Here is a 23,910-nt window from a genome sequence, read left to right as displayed (position 1 = left end):
ATACTTGGTGCAGTTCCGCTCGCAGTGACCAGTCCCTTTGGAGTAGAAGCACTCAGTCTCAGGCTTAGGTCCAGACTTGGGCTTCTTCACTTGAGCAGCAACTTGCTTGCCATTCTTCTTGAAGTTCCCCTTCTTCCCTTTGCCCTTTTTCTTGAAACTAGTGGTCTTGTTAACCATCAGCACTTGATGCTCCTTCTTCATTTCTACCTCCGCAGCCTTTAGCAATGCGAAGAGCTCAGGAATTGTCTTATCATCCCTTGGATATTATAGTTCATCATGAAGCTTTTGTAGCTTGGTGGCAGTGATTGAAGAACTCCCTCAATGACACAATCATGAGGAAGATTAACTCCCAGTTGAGTGAAGTGGTTGTGGTACCCAGACATTCTGAGTATATGTTCACTGACAGAACTATTCTCTTCCATCTTGCAGCTATAGAATTTTTTAGAAACTTCATATCTCTCTATTCGGGCATTTGCTTGAAATATTAACTTCAACTCCTGGAACATCTCATATGCTCCATGACATTCAAAATGTCTTTGAAGTCCTGATTCTAAGCCGCAAAGCATGGCACACTGAACTATCAAGTATTCATCAGCTTTACTCTAGTCATCTAAATGATCACATGATCCATATCAACTAAACCATGTCCGATCATCACGTAAGATGGAGTAGTTTTGAATGGTGAACATCACTATGTTGATCATATCAACTATATGATTCACGTTCGACCTTTTGGTCTCAGTGTTCCGAGGCCATATCTGCATATGCTAGGCTCGTCAAGTTTAACCCGAGTATTCTGCATGTGCAAAACTGGATTGCATCCGTTGTATGTGAACCTAGAGCTTATCACACCCGATCGTCACGTGGTGTCTCGGCATGACGAACTGTAGCAACGGTGCATACTCAGGGAGAACACTTGTACCTTGAAATTTAGGGAGGGATTATCTTATAATGCTACCGCTGTACTAAGCAAAATAAGATGCATAAAAGATAAACATCACATGCAATCAAAAAAAGTGATATGATATGGCCATCATCATCTTGTGCCTTTTGATCTCCATCTCCAAAGCACCGTCATGATCACCATCGTCACCGGCTTGACACCTTGATCTCCATCGTAGCATCGTTGTCGTGTCGCCAACTATTGCTTCTACGACTATCACTACCGCTTAGTGATAGAGTAAAGGAATTACATGGTGATTGCATTTCATACACTAAAGCGACAACCATAAGGCTCCTGCCAGTTGCCGATAACTTTTACAAAACATGATCATCTCATACAACAACTTATATCTCATCACGTCTTGACCATATCACATCACAACATGCCCTACAAAAACAAGTTAGACGTCCTCTACTTTGTTGTTGCAAGTTTTACATGGTTGCTACGGGCTTCCAGCAAGAACTGTTCTTACCTACGCATCAAAACCACAACGATTGTTTGTCAAGTGTGTTGTTTTAACCTTCAATAAGGATCGGGCGTAGTCAAACTTGATTCAACTAGAGTTGGAGAAACAGACGCCCGCCATCCACATGTGTGCAAAGCACATCGGTAGAACCAGTCTCATGAACACGGTCATCTAATGTCGGTCCAGGCCGCTTCATCCAACAATACTGCCGAATCAAAGTAGGACGTTACTGGTAAGCAGTATGACTATTATCGCCCACAACTCTTTGTGTTCTACTCCTGCATAAAACATCTATGCAAAGACCTGGCTCGGATGCCACTGTTGGGGAACGCAGTATTTCAAAACAATTACTATGATCAGGCAAGATCTATCTAGAAGATACATAGCAACAAGAGGGGAGTCTGTGTCCACGTACCCTCGTAGACAGAAAGCGGAAGCACTTAGTAACATGGTTGATGTAGTCGAACGTCTTCGCGATCCAACCGATCCTAGCACCGAACGTACGACGCCCCCGTGTTCAGCACACGTTCAGCACGATGACGTTGCTCGAGCTCTTGATCCAGTTGAGGACGAGGGAGAGTTTTGTTAGCATGATGGCATGTTTGACAATGATGATGAAGTTACCGGCACAGGGCTTCGCCTAAGCACTACAACGATATGATCGTGGTGTGTAACTACGGAGGGGGGGGCACCGCACACGGCTAAGAGAAGACTTGGTGTGTCTTTGGGGTGCCCCCTTCCCACGTATATAAAGGAGGGGGAAGAGGAGGCCGGCCCAAGGGGGGCGCGCCATAGGGGGGAGTCCTACTTGGATTCCTGGTCCAAGTAGGATTCACCCCCCTTTCCTATTCCAACTAGGAGAAGGATGGAAGGATGAAGAGGGGAGAACGAAGGAGGGGGGCACCGCCCCTCCTAGTCCAATTCGGACTAGCCATGAGGGGGAGCGCGGAAACCCATTGTGGCCCTTCTCTCCTTTCCCCTAAATCCCATTAAGGCCCATTACTTCCTCAGGGGGTTCCGGTAACCTCCCGGTACTCCAGAAAATACCCAAAATACTTCGGAACTATTCCGGTGTCCGAATATAACCTTCCAATATATCGATTTTTACACCTCGACCATTTAGAAACATCTCGTCATGTCTGTGATCTCATCCGGGAGTCCGAACAATATTCGGTCATCAAATCACATAACTCATAATACAAATCATTATCGAACGTTAAGCATGCGAACCTTACAGGTTCGAGAACTATGTAGACATGACCGAGACACATCTCCGGTCAATAACCAATAGCGGAACTTGGATACTCATATTGGCTCCTACATATTCTATGAAGATCTTTGTAACGCCCACGATGCGGCTATATCTCCCACGTGCCGAGGCACGACTTAGAGGCATAACCGCATTGTGGTTCTGTCGCGAGAAGGGTCATCTTCACACAATCCCATGTAATGAACAAGAAAGGGGTAAATAGATAGTTGGCTTCCAAACGCCACGTCACACAATGATCAAATATTTCATACATCATTCAGAGTACACACATAGTCCGACTACGGACAAATCCAAATGAAAAGAAGATAACCCCAAATGCTAAATCCCCGATCGTCCCAACTGGGCTCCACTACTGATCATCAAGAAACAAAACATAGTAATGACCAAGGTCCTTGTCGAACTCCCACTTGAGTTCGGTAGCATCACCTGCAGTGGTATCATCGGCACCTGCAACTATTTTGGTAGTATCTGTGAGTCACGAGGACTCAACAATCTCAAGACCCGCGAGATCAAGACTATTTAAGATTATGGGTAGGATAAGGTAATGAGGTGGAGTTGCAGCAAGCGCTAAGAAAATATGGTGGCTAACATACGAAAATAAGAGTAAGATGAGAAGCTACGCAATGGTCGTGAAGCTGGAAGTGATCAACAAGTGTTCACTTCCAAAACCGTGTTCACTTCCAGGACTCCGCTGAAAAGAGACCATCACGGCTACACACGCGGTTGATTCATTTTAATTAAGTCAAGTGTAAATTTCTCTACAACCGGATAATAACAAATTCCCATCTACCACATAACTGCAGGCACGACTCTCGAAAGTTTATGCCATGCAGGGGTGTCCCAACTTAGCCCATCACAAGCTCTCACGATCAACGAAGGATATTCCTTCTCTCCGGAAAGACCCGATCAGTCTCACAATCCTAGTTACAAGACATTTTGGCAATGGTAAAACAAGACCAGCAAGACCGCCCGATGTGTCAAATCCCGATAGGAGTCGCACGTATCTCGTTCTCAGGGCACACCGGATGGGCAAGACGTCGGGTTGGCTGAGACCCTGGTTGCCCAGGGGGCGCCGGACATCGCCCAGTTTGGACCGACACTCAAAGGAGCACTGGCCCAGGGGGGTTAAATAAAGATGACCCTTGGGTTTATAACTCCCAAGGGAAAAGTATAGGTTGTTATTAGGCAAATGTTAAAACCAAGGTTGGGCCTTGCTAGAGGAGTTTTATTCAAAGCGAACTGTCAAGGGGGTCCCATAACCCCAACCGCGTAAGGAACACAAAATCAAGGAACATAACACTAGTATGATGGGAACTAGGGTGGCAAGAGTGGAACAAAACACCGAGCAAAAGGCCAAGCCTTCCACCCTTTGCCAAGTATATAGATGCATTAATTAAATAAGCGGTATTTTGATATCCCAACATATCCATGTTCAAAACATGGAACAACCTGCAAGGCACCTACAACTAGCAACGCTATAAGAGGGGCTAAGCAAAAGCAGTAACATAGGCAAACAACGGTTTGCTAGGAAGGTGGGTTAGAGGCTTGACATGGCATATGGGAGACTTGATAAACAAGTGGTAGGTAGCATGACATAGCAATAGAGCGAATAATTAGCAATCAAAGATAGAAGTGATATCGGGGGTAATGATCATCTTGCCTGAAATCCCGCTAGGAAGAAGACTGAATCCATGAAGTAGATGAACCAACGTAGTCGAATAGATCCTCACAATCGCAATGTAACAGGAACTATCGAGAAGAAGCGGAACCGGAAAGAAGCAAACATCATGGTAAACAACCATCACATAAACATGACATGATGCACAATCAAGTATGATGCATGTCCGGTTTAATGAGGCATGGCACGTCAAAGTGCAACAAACAATACTACAAATTAAGTGGAGCTCAATATGCAATGAATTGCATATTGGAGAAACACCACATTTAATTATTAAGTTAACTCTCATTTATGTACTCAAGAATATTAAATGTTGGTTAACATGGCAAGAGGTGAGGCATAAATAAAACTACCTATCTAGGCAAGTTTAAATGAGGCCGGAGCAACAAACAACCATTCCGGAAAATCCCCATATGCATATTATGAATTTGGTATTGTTCTGCGCTAAACCATATTTTAGCGTTGTTAAGCATGCAAAGTAAATCCACCATGTTAATTTATGCATTTTTCTAAGCAAGTTAATAATTTATTTAATTCAAAGCCACGGTTATTTAGTTATTAAATAAATCATTTTAGCATGGCATTTTAGCAAATTTAATCAAACATCAATTTAAACATTTCTAACATGGATGAAAGTTGCATATTATGAAACTAGATGAAATTCTAAGCATTTTCATATATAAAGTTTTTACATGCGATGCACGGTTGGTGAGTTATGATATGCATGAAGTGCAAGGGCTCTTGTGCAAAATAGTAAAGCCCTGGAAAAAATAACAAATCATGGATCCTAAAAAACTATACGGGCTGAATCAGAACAGGCAATGGGTGACTCAGCTTCTCACCGGCTTGGCCCAGGTCGGTGGAGGTGTTGGGCAGGCAGAGCCAGCTATGCCGAGGCGAGGCCGGCCCAGGAGCGTGCAGATCTGGCAGGTGACTTAATCGAGTCAACGTGGTCGAGCAAGAATTGGCGTCCTTGCTGAAAAGCTCGACGTGGCTCAAAGAAGAGGGCGAGGCCGACGACTGGCAACGGCGACGCGACAGGTGAAGCAGAGGAGGTCCGGCGAGGGAACAACAAGGAGGTGGCTCCAGCCAGTGGGTTGAGGGACTTGGCCGGCGGCGCGGCTTGGCATTCAATCTGTAGCGGGGAAGATAGGGGCAGCGCAATGCAGAGGACGCACGGGAGGCAGAGGGGAGGCCGAGCTACAGGGTGCATGAGATGGATCCGGTGAGGCTCGCCGGATCTAGCGCTGGAGGATCTCGGGCAGCGCTGCAGCAATGTCGTTCCTTTCCAGAGAGAGAGTCCGAGGTGAGTGGAGAGAGAGAGGGAAAGATAGGATGGAGAAGGAGAGCTGGGACGCGACACAGGAGCCTGGTTTCATCGGGTTGGTCGCCGACGTGAGGAGACAGGGAGCGGGGAGCCTCGGGTGCTGCAGCTCGTCGCCGGCGGGGAGGCACGGCTGGCTGTGTGAGATGGAGGCGCACGGAAAGAGATGAGGTGTGGCCAGCGGGCAGAGGAGACGAAGCCGAGAGCTCCTGCTCAGGGCAGCGAAGGTAGAGGTGCGCGAGGCGGCTGCTGGTCTCGGGAGGAGCTCGCCTTCTTCGGTTGTCAAGGAGAGCGATGAGGCTCATGCGCGATGTAACGCCCTCGATGCGGCTATATCTCCCACGTGTCGAAGCACGACTTATAGGCATAACCGCATCGAAAGCAATGTGGCAAGTGAGGTAATCTTCACACAACCCATGTAATACATAAGGGAAAAAGATACATAGTTGGCTTACACTCGCCACTTCACACAATTACATGAATAAAGCATTACATCATCTAGATACAATCAAGGTCCAACTACGGAACCAAAATAAAAGAAGACTACACCAAATGCTACACAGATCCCCGATCGTCCCGACTGGGCTCCACTACTGATCAACTAGAACGAAACAACACAAAGGACAAGATCTTCATCGAGCTCCTCCAAGAGCTTGGTTGCGTCATCTGCACGGTTCAACGCACCTGCAAGCTGGTTTTGGCAGTATCTGTGAGTCACGGGGACTCAGCAATCTCACACCCTTGCGATCAAGACTATTTAAGCTTATAGGAAGGGTAAAAGGTATGAGGTGGAGCTGCAGCAAACGACTAGCATATTTGGTGGCTAACATACGCAAATGAGAGCGAGAAGAGAAGGCAAAGTATGGTCGATACAAGTATGATCAAGAAGTGATCCTAGAACAACCTACGTCAAGCATAACTCCAACACCGTGTTCACTTCTCGGACTCCGCCGGAAAGAGACCATCACGGTTACACACGCGGTTGATGTATTTTAATAAAGGTCAACTTCAGGTTTTCTACAACCGGATGTTAACAAATTCCCATCTGCCCATAACCGCGGGCACGGCTTTCGAAAGTTCAAAACCCTGCAGGGGTGTCCCATCTTAGCCCATCACAAGCTCTCACGGTCAACGAAGGATATTCCTTCTAGTGGGAATACCCGATCAGACTCGGAATCCCGGTTACAAGACATCCTCGACAATGGTAAAACAAGTCCAGCAAGACCACCCGATGCGCCGACATCCCGATAGGAGCTGCACATATCTCGTTCTCAGGGCACACCGGATAAGCTAAGCATACGGGAGCCAACGTAACCCAAGTTGCCAAGGTACGGCCCCGCACGGTGCTCTGGGTTGGACCAACACTTAGACAAGCACTGGCCCGGGGTTTAAAAGTAAAGATGACCCTCAGGATGCGCGACTCCCAAGGGAAAAAGGCTAGGTGGCGAATGGTAAAACCAAGGTTGGGCCTTGCTGGAGGAGTTTTATGCAAAGCGAACTATCAAGGGGTTCCCATTATAACCCAACCGCGTAAGGAACGCAAAATCCGGGAACATAACACCGATATGACAGAAACTAGGGCGGCAAGAGTGGAACAAAACACCAGGCATAAGGCCGAGCCTTCCACCCTTTACCAAGTATATAGATGCATTAATTAAATAAGAGATATTATGATCCCAACAAAATATCCATATTCCAACATGGAACAAACTCCAATCTTCACCTGCAACTAACAACGCTATAAGAGGGGCTGAGCAAAGCGGTAACATAGCCAAACAACGGTTTACTAGGACAAGGTGGGTTAGAGGCTTGTCTCAACAGTACGGGAGGGATGATAAGCAAGTGGTAGGTATCGCAGCATAGGCATAGCAAAAGAGCAAGCAACTAGCAAGCAAAGATAGAAGTAATTTCGAGGATATGGTCATTTTGCCAGAGATTTGCAAAGGAATGATTGAACCTGGCCTCAACATGGAAATGCAAGAGTGCCACTAGAAAGGTGAGGTGATTTCGGTTGAAAACGATATAAAGATCACCGGAATCGGATGCACGGTTTGGAAATGGCAAGTAAAACAAATATGGCACCGGTCTGCGATAAACAACAAGTAACCATCTAAATGCAACAAGATAAATGTGCTATAGCACTCAAACATGACAACAAAATACATGGCAGGGATGCACTCATGAAGCTTGACAAAAGATGAACACTGAGCTACGGCTAAATCATCCATTAACAGGTTCAAACAAGCATGGCAAAAGAGCAAATGATAACAGGTTTCAGACTTAGTGAAATTAACACAAGTCTGGAATTTATCATCAGGACGCACACTTTAGAGCATGATAACTACATGCTACATGAACATATCATGACAAATCAAGGCATGTCATGAAGCTACTCAAAGCACTTAACAAAAGTCCCTTAGTGACCTTGAGCCAAAAGGAATCAGAAAATACAATTGCAAGCATGTGAACATGGCAAAAAACATAAACAGATTCAGACAGAAAAAACTGGAGGATGCAAAACAGATTAACAAGTAGGCATGTTTACGAGCTCGATGCAGTCACTACAGAGCATGGCATGACAAACTAACCATACACCCGTCAAGAAGACATGGCATAGAAGCTATACATGGCGATAACAACATCATAGCATGCACGGATCAATAGCAACATCCTCGGCAAAATCGCTAATCATGTCAACAATCTAGCAGGAACATTTTATAGCAAAAGTAGAGCTCGATTGACTCAAGCTAGGTTGCTCCATAAATGCAAACAAAGAAATGGATGTATAGAGCACCACAATTTTAACAAAACATCCTTATTGATCATCCTCAAAATAGGCACGGATCACTAGGAAACAACATGAACATATAGCATAACGACAAAAATAGAACAAGGACTTAGTGAAATTCTAAGTCCCTGAAATCAGCATTACCGATTATGCTACTTTGCAAGCTTGTGCTAGTCACCACGAATATCACAAAAATACATGGCAAGCACCTCTATAAAGATGGCATGGCATATAACAAAACACATGTAGAGCTCAAGATCATAGCATGCACACAGTAATCATGGCAAAAATGACAAATGCCATTTGCTGAAACAGATCTGACAAATTCACCACATAGCCCTCTTCCAACAGCATTTCGGACATCAGGATGAGCTCAAATGAAAATGATTCAATGAGATGAAATGATGTACTCGTCGAGACGAACATTTTGATATGCTATACGGACGAATCGGAGCGATGAAAAGAGGCATATGAATCTGGGAACTTCGGGGACTTAGTGAAAAAAAATACCCGAGCGTAGAATAGTTATATGACGCACGGGCGGAGGATAGCGGGATCTCACCACGTGGGCTCGGCCCAGCTGCAGAAGAGGGAGGAGGCCGGCGTGGGCTGTGCCGGTGCTGGACCGCGGCTTGCGAGGCCCACGCGGAGGGTTGACCTAGCCGTCGTCGTCTCCGAGCGGGACGAGGCCGACGAAGGTGGGGGCCACGGCCGGCGGGATCCAGGCGGCGCTCCGGTGAGGGGAGGGCTGGCCGCGAGCAGGAATGGACGGATCCGGGCGCTGGACCCCCGGATCTGGCGATAGCGGGGCCGGACAGGGACGCCATGGCGCGGGGCGGCGCACTTTGGTGAATCCCGGTGAGGAGGGCGGCGGCGCGGGCGAAGGGAGGTTCGGGCGACGCTCCAGCGAGTGGTTTGAGGAGGCGGCGGAGGAGCAGCGTACGGCGGCGAAGACAGACGTCGCGGAAGCCGAGACAAAGTCCGGCGAGACCCAGGGCGGCGTCCTGCGATGCACCGGTGAGGTGGCGACGAAGTCCGGCAAGCAGGGCGTTCATTGGCGGTGGGAGCAAGGCGCGCAGCGGCGGAGGACGCGCGGGCGAGGGGCAGCGGCAGATGGGCTCGCGCGGGCTCGGGAGGGCCGGTGCGGCGAAGTGGGGCGAGGGCGCGGACAGGTGGCGGCCCCTGAGTGGCTAAGGCGGCGGGGAAGCTGACGTGGCGACGCCTGATTCGCCGGAGTGAGGTGGCGGGGGCGGCGGACATGTCCGGCTCTGCGGGATGAAACGTCCGGCGGCGGCGAGGAAGGTTAGGGTAGGGTTTGTACCGCGAATTTTTGGAGGGGATCACATATATATAGGTAGGGGGAGCTTGGAGAGTCCAAATGAGGTGCGGTTTCGGCCACGCGATCGTGATCGAACGACCGAGATGATGGAAGGGGTTTAGGTGGGTTTTGGGCCACTTTGGAGGGGTGTTGGGCTGCAACATACATGAGCCCTTTTCGGTTCCTCGGTTAACCATTGGAGTATCAAACTAAGTCCAAATGACACGAAACTTGACAGGCTGTCTAGCGGTAGTAAACCAAGGCCACATGACAAGTCTCGGTCTAATCCGGAAACGTTTAACACCCGCACACGAAAAGAGGTAGAAAGGGACACCGGGTGACATAGGAGCGCCGGATTGCAAAACGGACAACGTGGAAAATGCTCGGATGCATGTGACGAACATGTATGCAAATGAAATGCACATGATGACATGATATGCAATGCATGACACGCAAGCAATGACAACGCAACAACAGCGAATAACTAGAAGACACCTGGCACATCGGTCTCGAGGCGTTACACGCGAGGCTGCAGGCGCGGTGGTTGGTAGGCACGGAAGGCGAGGAAGATCAGGGGCGGCTGGATGATGGATGGATGCATCGGGAGTGGAGGCGAGATCTCGAGGGGGATTCGGTGGAGTGGCGGCAGCGACGAGGGGATAGGACAATGTCCCTAGATTTTAGGGTTTGTGCAAAATTGGCTAGTGGTTGATCTATATATAGCAAGTGGGCTAAGTTTAGGGGCATTTGGTCCCTCCAATTTTTAATCGGACGGTCGAGAATAAATAGCTTAAGAGAGTCCAACGAGAAACCGATGATGATTTAGGGATGTTTGGGGACGATCCATATCCAACGGTCATGACTGCTCGAGTTGGGTCAGGGAAGTTTCGGACACGCACACAAAGGGGGTTAGGCGGTCACGGTCAAGAGGAAAGCGAAAACCCGATTGGTCTGGATTGGTCAACAAAGGCAAAGCGGTCTGAGGGAAGGTGATGAAGGCAAAGGGAGAAACGGCAACGACGAGCGAATGCAAGTTTTAAAAAATGACAGCAACAGAGTGTCGATGCAATGCGAATGATGTGATGATGAATGCAACAAACAAATAAATAACAGAGCTGACACGGAAAACATGGAAGGCATCTGGAGCGCCGGTCTTGGGGTGTCACAATCTTTATCGATCAAACTGCATAACAACATATGTTGTTCCTTTTGTCATCGGTATGTTACTTGCCCGAGATTCAATCGTCGGTATCATCATACCTATTTCAATCTCGTTACCGGCAAGTCTCTTTACTCGTTCCATAATGCATCATCCCGTAACTAACTCATTAGTCGCATTGCTTGCAAGGCTTATAGTGATGTGCATTACCGAGAGGGCCTAGAGATACCTCTCCAATACCCAGAGTGACAAATCCTAATGTCGATCTATGCCCACTCAACAAACACCATCGGACACACCTATAGAGCATCTTTATAATCACCCAGTTACGTTGTGACGTTTGATAGCACACAAGGTGTTCCTCCGGTATTTGGGAGTTGCATAATCTCATAGTCAAAGGAACATGTATAAGTCATGAAAAAAGAAATAGCATAAAACTAAACGATCTTTATGCTAAGCTAACGGATGGGTCTTCTCCATCCCATCATTCTCTAATGATGTGATCTTGTTCATCAAATGACAACACATGTCTATTGATACGTCTCCAATGTATCTATAATTTTTGATTATTCCATGCTATTATATTATCTGTTTTGGATGTTTAATGGGCTTTATTATACACTTTTATATTATTTTTGAGACTAACCTACTAATCCAAGGCCGAGTGCAAATTGCTATTCTTTTTCTTTCTATTTTAGTGTTTCGCAGAAAAGGAATATCAAACGGAATCCAAACGGAATGAAACCTTCGCGAGAGTTGTTTTTGGAACAAACGTGATCCAGGGGACTTGGAGTAGATGTCAAGAAAGGAGCGAGGAGGCAGGGAGGCGTGCCTGCCCCCACCCTCGTGGGCCCCTCGCAGCTCCACCGACCTACTTCTTCCTCCTATATAGATACATATACCCCCAAAAACATCCAGGAGCTCCACGAAACCCTATTTCCACCGCCGCAACCTTACGTACCCAAGAGATCCCATCTTGGGGCCTTTTCTGAAGCTCCGCCGGAGGGGGAATCGATCAGGGAGGGCTTCTACATCAACACCATAGCCTCTCCGATGATGTGTGAGTAGTTCATCACAGACCTTCTGGTCCATAGTTATTAGCTAAATGGCTTCTTCTCTCTCTTTGGATCTCAATACAAAGTTCTCCTCGATCTTCTTGGAGATCTATTTGAGATGTAATTCTTTTTGCGGTGTGTTTGTCGAGATCCGATGAATTGTGGGTTTATGATCAAGATTATCTATGAACAATATTTGATTCTTCTCCGAAATATTTTATGTATGATTTGTTATCTTTGCAAATCTCTTCGAATTATCAGTTTGGTTTGGCCTACTAGATGGATCTTTCTTGCAATGGGATAAGTGCTTAGCTTTGGGTTCAATCTTGCGGTGTCCTATCCAAGTGACAGCAGGGGAAGCAAGGCACGTATTGTATTGTTTCCATCGAGGATAAAAATATGGGGTTTATATCATATTGCTTGAGTTTATCCCTCTACATGATGTCATCCTGCCTAATGTGTTACTCTGTTCTTATGAATTTAATACTCTAGATGCATGCTGGATAGCGGTCGATGTGTGGAGTAATAGTAGTAGATGCAGAATCGTTTCGGTCTACTTGTCGCGGACGTGATGCCTATATACATGATCATGCCTAGATATTCTCATAATTATGCACTTTTCTATCAATTGCTCGACAGTAATTTGTTTACCCACCATAATACTTATGCTATCTTGGGAGACGCCACTAGTGAAACCTATGGCCCCCGAGTCTATCTTTTATCATACACTAGTAGAAAAAGGGTCAAATGTTCAGCTCATTAGTCTCGGTTTGTATTTGAGCCGGCACTAATGTGACCAATAGTGCCGGTTCTAACGGCTAGGCGGGTGACACTCATTAGTACCGGTTCATGGCAAACCTTTAGTACCGGTTCGTGGCATGAACCGGTACTAAAGAGGTGGTGGCCTTTAGTATGGGTTGGTGGCTCCAACCAGTAGTGAAGGTGGTGGCCTTTAGTACGGGTTGGTGGCTCCAACCGGTACTAAAGACCCCCCCTTTAGTATCAGTTGAAGCCACCAACCGGTACTAAAGGTGGTGCGCTGCCACCCGCAGTGCACAATGTTTAGTCCCACCTCGCTAGTTGAGAGGAGCTCGCACCGGTTTATAAGCCCCGCCGTGGCTACCGTGTCGAGCTCCTCTCTAAGCAGGCCTTTGTGGGCCTATTGCAAGTCTTCTGCCCTGTGGGGCCTACTGGGCCGTACGGGCCTGCATCCTGGCCCAACTAGGGGTTGGGTTCCTAGTCGTATGCAGGCCGTGTCGGCCCCGTAGGCAGGCTGTTTTTGCTTCATTTCAAAAAAAAAAATCCACCAACCGGGACTAATGGTCCTCAATACCACGGCGCGCCTCGTGCCAAGTGGTGGGCCTTTGGTCCCGGTTCGTGCTGAACCAGGAATAAAGGTGGGGGGGGGGGGCTTTAGTGCCCACCCTTTAGTATCTGTTCCAGAACCGGTACTAAAGGTCCTTACGAACCGGTACTAAAAGTCGTTTTTCTACTAGTGATATAAGTTTCCCATCTATTTTACTTTGCAATCTTTACTTTCAATCTATATCATAAAAATACCAAAAATATTTATCTTATTATCTCTATCAGATCTCACTCTTGTAAGTGACCGTGAAGGGATTGACAACCCCTTTATTGCGTTGGTTGCGAGGTTCTTATTTGTTTGTGTAGGTTCGAGGTGACTTGCGTGTAGTCTCCGACTGGATTGATACCTTGATTCTAAAAAACCGAGGGAAATACTTAAGCTAGTTTGTTGTCACCCTTTCCTCTTCAAGGGAAAACCAACGCAGTGCTCAAGAGGTAGCAAGAAGGATTTCAGGCGCCGTTGTCGGGGAGATCTACGCACAAGTCAAGGCATACCAAGTACCCATCACAAACTCTTATCCCTCACATTATATTATTTGCCATTTGCCTCACGTTTTCCTCTCCCCCACTTCTCCCTTGCCGTTTTATTCGACCTCTTTTTCCGTTCGCCTCTTTTTCGCTCGCTTCTTGTGTGCTTGTGTGGGATTGTTTGCCGCGATGGCTTTACCAAAAAGTATTGATGCACACCTTAGAAGGCTGGAAGAAATTGAAAACAACGTTAGAAGTTTTATGTCCTTGCAGTTTGAGCATAATAATTTCTTCAGAAATGAGCTTAAAGAACAAAAAAGTTTTATGGGGTACATGAATAAAGAGCTCGAGGATATGTCTAAAGAGTTTTATGGTCTGAGATCTCAGTCCGCTCATCTTGAAAACTTAATAGCCCAAATTTCGGATAAGCAGGCCGCCTTAGTCAATAAGATGGCCGCCAAACTGGAAGAACTTGATGATAATAAGGATGAAGATCTAAAAGTGATTGATGTGTCTCCTATTAAATCTTTGTTTTGCAATATGAATCTTGATAATGATGGGACTGGAGATGAGTCAACTTTAGTTAAAAGGCGTCCCAATGATTCTTTGTTTTTAGATCTTGATGCAAAAATTGGTAAAAGTGGGATTGGAGAGGTCAAAACTTCACATAGCAATGAACCCACTATTTTGGATTTCAAGGAATTTAATTATGATAATCTCTCTTTGATAGATTGTATTTTCTTGTTGCAATCTAAGCTAAATTCTCCGCATGCTTATAGTCAAAATTTAGCTTTAACCCAACATATCGTTGATGCTTTAATGCAATCTTATGAAGAAAAGCTTTAATTAGATGTTTTTATGCCTAGAAAACTTCATGATCAGTGGGAACCTACTATTAAAATTAAAATTAAAGATCATGAATGCTATGTTTTATGTGATTTTGGTGCTAGCGTTTCCACGATTCCAAAAACTTTGTGTGATGTGTTAGGTTTCCGTGAATTTGATGATTGTTCTTTAAATTTGCACCTCGCGGATTCCACTATTAAGAAACCTATGGGAAGTATTAATGATGTTCTTATTGTTGCAAATAGGAATTATGTGACCGCAGATTTTATTGTTCTTGACATTGACTGCAATCCTACAAGTCCCATTATTCTTGGTAGACCTTTCCTTAGAACGATTGGTGCAATTGTTGATATGAAAGAAGGGAATAATAGATTCCAATTTATGTTAAGGAAAGGCATGGAACACTTTCCTAGAAAGAAAATTAAATTACCTTATGAGTCTATTATGAGGGCCACTTATGGATTGCATACGAAAGATGATAATACCTAGATCTATTCTTGCTTTTATGCCTAGCTAGGGGCGTTAAACGATAGCGCTTGTTGGGAGGGAACCCAATTTTATTTTTGTTTCTTGCTTTTTGGTTATGTTTAGTAATAAATAATTCATCTAGCCTGTGTTTGGATGCAGTTTTATGCTTTTAATTAGAGTATGTGCCAAGTAGAACCTTTGGGAAGACTTGGGGGATGTTTTTGCGATCTTGCTGTAAAAAACAGAAACTTTATCGCTCACGAGATTTGCTGCCATTTTTTACTCGAGAGAGCAATTAGGTTGATTCTTTTTGAAGATGATTAACAGAAAAATTTCTCACGTCCACCAACTTATTTCAGAATTTTTGGGGTTAGAGAAGTATTCCAAACCTACAGATTACTGCAGAATGTTGTGTTCTTGATAGATTCTGTTTTTCGTGTGTTGTTTGCTTATTTTGATGAATGTATGGCTAGTATCGGAGGGTTTGAAACATAGAGAAGTTGGAATACAGTAGGTTTAACACCAATATAAATAAAGAATGAGTTCATCATAGTACCTTAAGTGGTTGTTTGTTTTCTTATACTAACGGAGCTCATGATATTTTCTGTTGAGTTTTGTGTTGTGAAGTTTTCAAGTTTTGGGTAAAGATTTGATGGATTATGGAATAAGGAGTGGCAAGAGCCTAATATTGGGGATGCCCCAGAAGGCATCCCCTCTTTCGTCTTCGTCCATCGGTAACTTTACTTGAGGCTATATTTTTATTCACCACATGATATGTCTTTTGCTTGGAGCGTCTTGTATAATTTGAGTCTTTGCTTTTTAGTTTACCACAATCATCCTTGCTGTACACACCTTTTGGGAGACACACACATGAATCGTAAATTATTGGAATACTCTATGTGCTTCACTTTTATCTTTTGAGCTAGATAATTTTGCTCTAGTGCTTCACATATATCTTTTAGAGCACTGTGGGGGTTTTATTTTTTAGAAATTATTGATCTCTCATGGTTCACTTATATTATTTTGAGAGTTCCTTAGAACAGCATGGTAATTTGCTTTGGATATAAAATTAGTCCTAATATGATAGGCATCCAAGCTTGGTATAATAAAAACTTTCATTAAAGGTGCATTGAATACTATGAGAAGTTTGATACTTGATAATTGTTTTGAGATATAAAGATGGCGATATTAGTGTTGTGCTAGTTGAGTAGTTGTGAATTTGAGAAATACTTGTGTTGAAGTTTGAAAGTCCCGTAGCATGCACGTATGGTAACCGTTGTGTAACAAATTTGAAACATGAGGTGTTCTTTGATTGTCTTCCTTATGAGTGGCAGTCTGGGATGAGCGATGGTCTTTTCCTACCAATCTATCCCCCTTGGAGCATGCACATAATGCTTGGTTTTTGATGACTTGTAGATATTTGCAACAAGTATATGAGTTATTTATGACTCATGTTGAGTCCATCAATTATATGCATTCTCACCTTTCCATCATTGCTAGCCTCTTTGGTACACTGCATTGCCCTTTCTCACCTTGAGAGTTGGTGCAAACTTTTCCGGTGCATCCAAACCCCGTTGAGGGAGTCCAGGATTAGGGGGTATCCGGACAGCTGGGTTATATCCTTCGGCCGGACTGTTGGACTATGAAGATACAAGATTGAAGACTTCGTCCCGTGTCCGGATGGGACTCTACTTGGCGTGGAAGGCAAGCTATGCAATACGGATATGTATATCTCCTCCTTTGTAACCGACCTTGTGTAACCCTAGCCCCCTCCGGTGTCTACATAAACCGGAGGGTTTAGGTCCGTAGGACAACAACAATCATACCATAGGCTAGCTTCTAGGGTTAGCCCTCTCCGTTCTCATGGTAGATCATCTCTTGTAATACCCACATCATTAAGAATAAATCAAGAAGGATGTAGGGTTTTACCTCCATCAAGAGGGCCCGGACCTGGGTAAAACATCGTGTCCCCTGCCTCCTGTTACCATCCGCCTAGATGCACAGTTCGGGACCCCCTACTCGAGATCCGCCGGTTTTGACACCGACATTGGTGCTTTCATTGAGAGTTCCACTGTGTCGTCGCCAGAAGGAAGGATGTCTCGTCTCGTCTTTAAAGACGGTTCTACTGTTAGGGGAGCTTTGGCTGTCGGCCAAACTCTCTGGCTAGGCGGTTTCATCATGACCGCCTATTCCGCCGCCGCACCGACGATGACTTCTCGGGTCATCGAAAACAGCCTCAGCGTCAAATCGGCACTCGCTGAACAGATGGATCCAATGGAGCTTGCTTCCTTAAACGAGCTCTTGGATCGCATCTCCGCCTTGGGAGTCTCTACGGACTATGATCGGATTGGGCTTGTCACGACCGGTTTTCCGGGTAATAAATTTCCAGAAAAGACCGTCATGCTCATCAGCCCCAGGATTACTGTTAGCTGATGAGGCTCCAACTTGATACAGAAATTCCAAGCAGAAAACAAAATATGTAGTACAAGGCCATTCTGGCCTGTGAGTACAACCAATGGTTTCTAGTGGTTGATGGCGGAAGCGGGTTGTGAAACATCAGTGTCTATGGGACTCCATTTCCCACGGGAACAGCTGACCAGGTTAACTCCTATCTTCGCGAGGCTGCTATCTTCATTACTTAGGTTCCGGGGCTGTCATCGCGTCGCTCCTCTTCGTGCAAGAAAATCTAGCCAAGACAATAGCCAGGGACAAGCCAGTGAGTACTTTGAATGTACTCGCAAACATTATGAACACAGGTATAATATAACAATGATGTGCTGAAAATATTTTATGCTCATGACGTCAGTCAAAAAATAGTAAATAAAATTCTGATGCGTGCAGGCGGTTATTATAAAAATGCAATAACATGGTAGTATTAAAATTTATGAAATAAATAACAAGCAATGCCACAGTCGGGTGTCTTAGCGACACCACATAAAGGGCTTTAAAAGTAAATGCCACAGTCGGGCGTCTGAGCGACACCACACAAAGGGCTTTAAAAGAAATGCCACAGTCGGGCATCTGAGCGACACCACATAAAGGGCTTTAAAAGAAATGCCACAGTCGGGCGTCTGAGCGACACCACATAAAGGGCTTTAAAAGAAGTGCCACAGTCGGGCGTCTGAGCGACACCACATAAAGGGCTTTAAAATAAACAATCATAGTGAATATCCCGGAGGTAGAACCATCCCAGAGATACTCAATAATAACAATAATATCATGGGTTAGTCAACAATAATAATCATAATTATCACAAGTCACAGGTAGTAGTTCCAGTTCTGGTTAACAGTTTCACCTCCGAAGACCGACACTAAGACCGACACTTGACCCATCCCAGACTGTAATCCTTAACCATGGACACGACTATTCGAATAGGTTTAATCTCTGCAGAGGGTGTACTCTTTACCCACGAGTAACGGATTTCTTCAGTCCATCGGGACTAATTCCGTCTATGGTCTTTTTGTTGAAAACACACCTAACTTGCACACACCAGCTTATCTCACACGTGTCTGGAATCACCCACGACACCTGTTAAGAAAACTCTAAGTCGGGAGGCTACAACCTCACGTAGCATGGGATCAAATTTATATCGCGCGCTCTAAGGGGTGGCCTCCCCTCTCGGTCCCAACCGGAAACACCCATGCCCCCGGACCAGGTGGCCTGCCTACCAGCTACAACCGGTATCTTCCACCATGGCCTCTCTGTACGGTGTGTTCTAGAAAGAGGTTGACAACTTACTGAACCGTACTCTACTTGCTGTAGAGACGAGTGGTAGTACGAAACAAGTATGGGGGTTACTGGCACAAGACTCGATCTACGGTCGACTCAGGAGGTTTAAGTATTCCCTGCATGATTAGCATGACGAATATATTTCAACCAACAGAGTCACCGCTCATATCACCTTGCCATGCCATACCAGACATAACCGTCCCGACGGAGACCGACGACAAACTCATGCCTACCCAAGGCAGAGGTTTTCCCGGGTTCCTGCCGGTATGCATGCAAGGCACATGAGGGTGATTATCATCACAAGTGTGTCCATTTCCAACAGCATGGAAATCAATAACATGCACCCATGCATATGATCATATCACATGAAATAACAAGTTTCTCCAAAGTGAGGTGATGTTATGAACGTGTCATCGAACACACTAAAATATTATGCCAGGGTTCAGAATGCTTGCCTTCAATGTGTGGGAAGGCAGGGTGCACTCCAAAACTTGAAACATTTCTCCTCTCTTCAAAAATCCTATTTTAGCAATATAAAAGAATTAACACACAAGATAAAAACAGCACCAAAAGTTGTTCTGAAATTTTTTCAAATAAATCTTAAAATAAACTAGGTGAAATTTGAGAGAGGTAGGAAAAATAATCAATTCATTTGGAGTTATATTTAAAAAGTTATAGCCAGTCAAAGTTCTGGTCAAAATCTGTTATTTAAATAAAACAGAAAAGAAAACTTTTCGGAGGGGAATATGCTTTCGGAGCGGGGAAAACGTACTAGGGGGATTACGCCTTCACTTAATCCCACGTGGACAGGCACGGGGTCGCTGACAGTGGGTCCAGAGGCCCCACTGGTCAGGTTTGACCAGTCTATCCCTCCCTCCTCTTCCTCTGCCCGAACGGAGGCGAGGCAATGGCGATCGTCGCCGGCGAACGGCGGCTCCCCGCGGGGCTCAGAGGGCGGGGATGGATCTGCCACTCCAGGGCGGTCCTCCCGGTGGTCGCCAGGTAGGTGGAGACGGAGGGAGCTGCCGGCGGCGAGCTTCTCGGCGGAGGTAGCCTCGGGAGCAAAGTGTGTTTGGGGATACTGGGGTTCCCGATCAAAATTGAGTAGGGGGACGGGTTCACGGGAGGATGAGGAGGTTTTTGGTGAAGAGAACGGAGAGGGGGAGGCTCTGGAGGCACCGGCAGGGCCTGGGCAGTGGCGGTGGCTGCAGTCGCCGGAGATGAGGAAGGAGGCCTCCCCGGGTCGATTGGCTGCCAAAGGGGGTCCTCGGGAGGTGGCTTGGGACTGCCTGCGTGCGGAGATGAGCTCGGGGCTCCTTATATAGGCGAGTCGAGGCGGTTCAGCGGCGGCCGCGGATGAGCTCGTCGGCGACCGTCTTTCTGTAGCTGCAGGGCATCGTGGCGGCGACGAGCGCTAGTGAACATGGCTGCGGATGAGCACGCGCTGTTCCAGGGGCCAGGTGGCGAGCGGGAAAGGCTTGGGCGGCGCTGAACGGAGCAGGGGCTGTCGGCGGCCATGGCGGCTAGCTCTTGGCCTGCCGGGGCGTGGCGAGGGGCGGCTTGGCGTGTTGCGGTGAGAAGGGGAGCGCGTGGCGTGGTGCTGCAGAGCGGGCCAAAACCGTGGGGGCCAGCGTGTCGGCTCGGCGCACGTGCGTGCCAAACGCACTCTCTGCTCGCGCCCTGGGTGTGCACGGGATGTGCTCGACGTAATGCCAGAGCATGCTACAGAGCTTGGGTGAGGATGGCATTTAGCAGATCTAGGTTAGGAGTAACGGGGAGTCTAGTGGACATGCTAGTTTGATCAGAGGTGCAAGCTCACAGTGCAATGCCAAAACTCATGTCAAAACTGGTCATGCCTACAGGGTGCTCGATAGAATGCCACATGCACCTAGGCATCTCTTGGGGTAGCCAAAACTTCCAGGATGGGGTCTCTTTAGATGTACAAGAGGGTGGTGAGGTTAGTTTGCCAAAAGTAGAAACTTGCTAGTGCAAGTTTTGCAAAACTACATTTCTGGACAGGAAATAAATGACATTATTTCATGAACCAAAATTAATCCAATGGGTGCATGCTCCTGGGTTTAGGGGTTTGGTAGGGCTGTCTACAAGTAGGAGAAAACACAAGATCATTGGAGCAAAATTAAATAGGGTTGCAGTAGAAATCACAAGGCTGGACCAGAATGAAAAAGAGGTTGATTGACTCAAAATTTTCAAAGAACAGCACTAGGTTTTTGCATAAAGTTGAATCATATGCTACTACCAATATCCCATAATTTTGGTGGAGGCTAGAAAGAATTATTTAAAAGGGTTGTAGTGCAAAATGCACTCTGGACCAGAGAAGGAAAAATTGATGCAGAGCTCAAATTATCCAATGAATGAAATATATTATTGCACAAAAGTGATTTAGAGACATCACATGATATCTCCAAACCTTGGTGAAATTTTTAGTTAAATATATCAAATGGTTGTAGTTCAAAAAGAGCTCCAAATTTTAGAACAAGTCATTTAATGAATAAAGCTCAGGGTGAAATAATTTTATAAATAAATCTCCTGATTGAGAGATGTTTTTTTTAAATGAGAGGGAAAATAAGTCCAACATATTTTGGAAGGATCCACTTGGGAAAAATTTCTTAATATTAAAAGAAAAGTTTTGAAATCAACAGAGATATACTTGCATGCAAAAATTTTAAACTCTTGGCAAAAATTTAATAACTAAAACCTGGTTAAATTTTTGGGGTGTTACAATACTACCCCCCTTAAGAAAAATCTTGTCCTCGAGATTTGCTAAGAGCCGTTGTGAAAAACAAAAGTTCCATATGCGTTCGAGCGGTTGTGAGACTGCTGCCATGGTGGTGCGTGAATAAAAATAATAATAATCCACGTAGTGAGGGGATAAATGATGCAGCAACTCAGTAAAAAGAAAACTCATACTAGGATCTTTTGCGGTTACACAAGTTAATCACGAAGAAAAATTACTCATACCAGTAGAAACTAAATACTCGACTAGTCGCACAAATTTGGGGTACCATGCATAAGATACACGCAAATATAAATGCTGCAAAAACAAATACAGTAGTGACGTCTAAAATGAAAACGGTAACTGGGTGGGGTCCTAATAAAATGTCTCTGGTAAAGGGATACACTCCTCTTCTATCGAAGGAAGTGGATTGACCAGTCGATGTATGCATCTCTCCGGGTCGGGCCTCAGTGGTCTACCGATGGCAATCTGAGGATTTAGATCAGTGAGATTCTGGAGATAATCCATCACTCGTTGGTTCAAATGCTCTTGAGCGATGATGTACTGGATAAGGTTGGCTAGAACTGGGTATTTCTCAATCCGTCCACCGGGAAAAGATGTAACTTCTCCGGGTGCTGCACAGCTCGGAAAGTAATAATATCCTCGATCGCGGGCATAGGGTACTGCGGATCGAAGGCGAGCAATCGCTTCTTTCGCAACAGCTTCTATGCCCAAGTGTGGGGTTGGCATAGATTTCCCCACGAAGGAAACTTCTGTTGGATCTTGGTTGGGGTCTACAGGAGGAATGTGTACTGCTGCCCAATATTCCGAGGTGGAAGGGGTGATCCTAGATTTGAACAGTTCCTACTGGGGTGGCTGGGTAGAACCCATGGTACTGCGGGTAAAATCCCACAATATTTTGACAAAGCTACCTGGGGTTGCATCTGGGGTTCTCAGATGAATGTTGGGGCTCGGCATGGCTAGGAAATGGTTGTGAGGGTGGTGCACAAGGTGAGAGGTGCTTGGCAAGGTCACGCGGTGGCCTTTAAATAGCAATGGAGCTGGATTCATTTTACCGTGGTGAAAGGTAATAAATTTGCCAGCTTAGCTCCAAAGGTCAGGTCAGTGTCAGGGATACACATGTCTCATAAAGAGACGTGTTACTGTGGTTGTCGTCGGGTTGGTTTTTGGTAGTTGTGCCCGGAAAAATATGCAACTATGCACTGACCAAATATGCAAGGCTACTATTAAAACAGAGGCACAACGACAGGCTGCGTTAATATACACGGTCGCATGATTACAAAGTGAGGATACACTGAGACTCGGTACTACTCGTATGGCTTAGTCTACCTCGTTTATGTCTAAACGGGCGTGCCTGGTGGATGTCGAGGCTTCTCCACGTGTCTCACTTTCGGGATTAGTCGGAGATGGCGGAGGAACTGCAGGGTCGGGGTAGTGATGATGACCATCGCGGGGATTGTTGGCCACAACCCCGTTGGAGTCTGCTCCCAAAAGGCGACGAAGCACTTCTGGGGTCATCAAAGCATCTCGGCTGATGGCTGGAGCTGATCTCGGGGTCTCGATTGGTTGTCCAAACAGCACGACTGGGTTGTCAGCGTTGGGCTCGTTTTCTCTTCTAGCTGGGGTTCGACGAACTAGCTCTCCACGAGCTGCGATCAGATCAATGGTGATCTGGTCGAACAGTGCCTCTAGTGCACTTACATAGCGCACCAGGTGCAACAATGCAGGATCTGTCTCGTGATCTCCGTTGGCAACTCGGGGTGGTCTACCATACCCTTCACGTCTGGGGTAGTAGTGGAACGAGCGACAGTTAACTCTGGGCGACAGGTGCCTAAGATGAACTATAGCTTCTCGAGCGGCTAGCTGGATGGCTTGTGGCTCAAAGGAAGTTGTCCTTCCGGTGAACCTGTAGGGGCGCTCGGGTGCTAGACCCCTACCATAGATGTGCACAGTGGCCCAGAATTGACGGTCTTCACCGCTCATGGGTCCTTGGTACACAACATATTCTGGTGGCTCCTCTAATGCATAGGCACGACGGGCGAGGTTTGCGAGGATGGTCAGAAAACCTCCAAGGTTGGTTGCCGTGGTCTCGTTGTGCACGACAGGGCCAGGCATTGTAGCTTGGTTTGGGGGTAGAGGCTGTGCTGTGCTGTGTTGGGGCTAGCATGCCCTTTTTATAGGAAAAAGGGGACGGAGTCTTCCTTCGCACGCTTGCGAAAAGACTATTTACGACTTGGTCACTGGCGCATGAGCGACAGGTTAGTTTGATAGGTTGGGC

The sequence above is a fragment of the Triticum dicoccoides genome, chromosome 7A (genome assembly GCF_002162155.2).
Source record: "Triticum dicoccoides isolate Atlit2015 ecotype Zavitan chromosome 7A, WEW_v2.0, whole genome shotgun sequence".
Lineage (NCBI taxonomy): Eukaryota > Viridiplantae > Streptophyta > Magnoliopsida > Poales > Poaceae > Triticum > Triticum dicoccoides.
Note: the sequence above shows the minus strand (reverse complement) of the source record.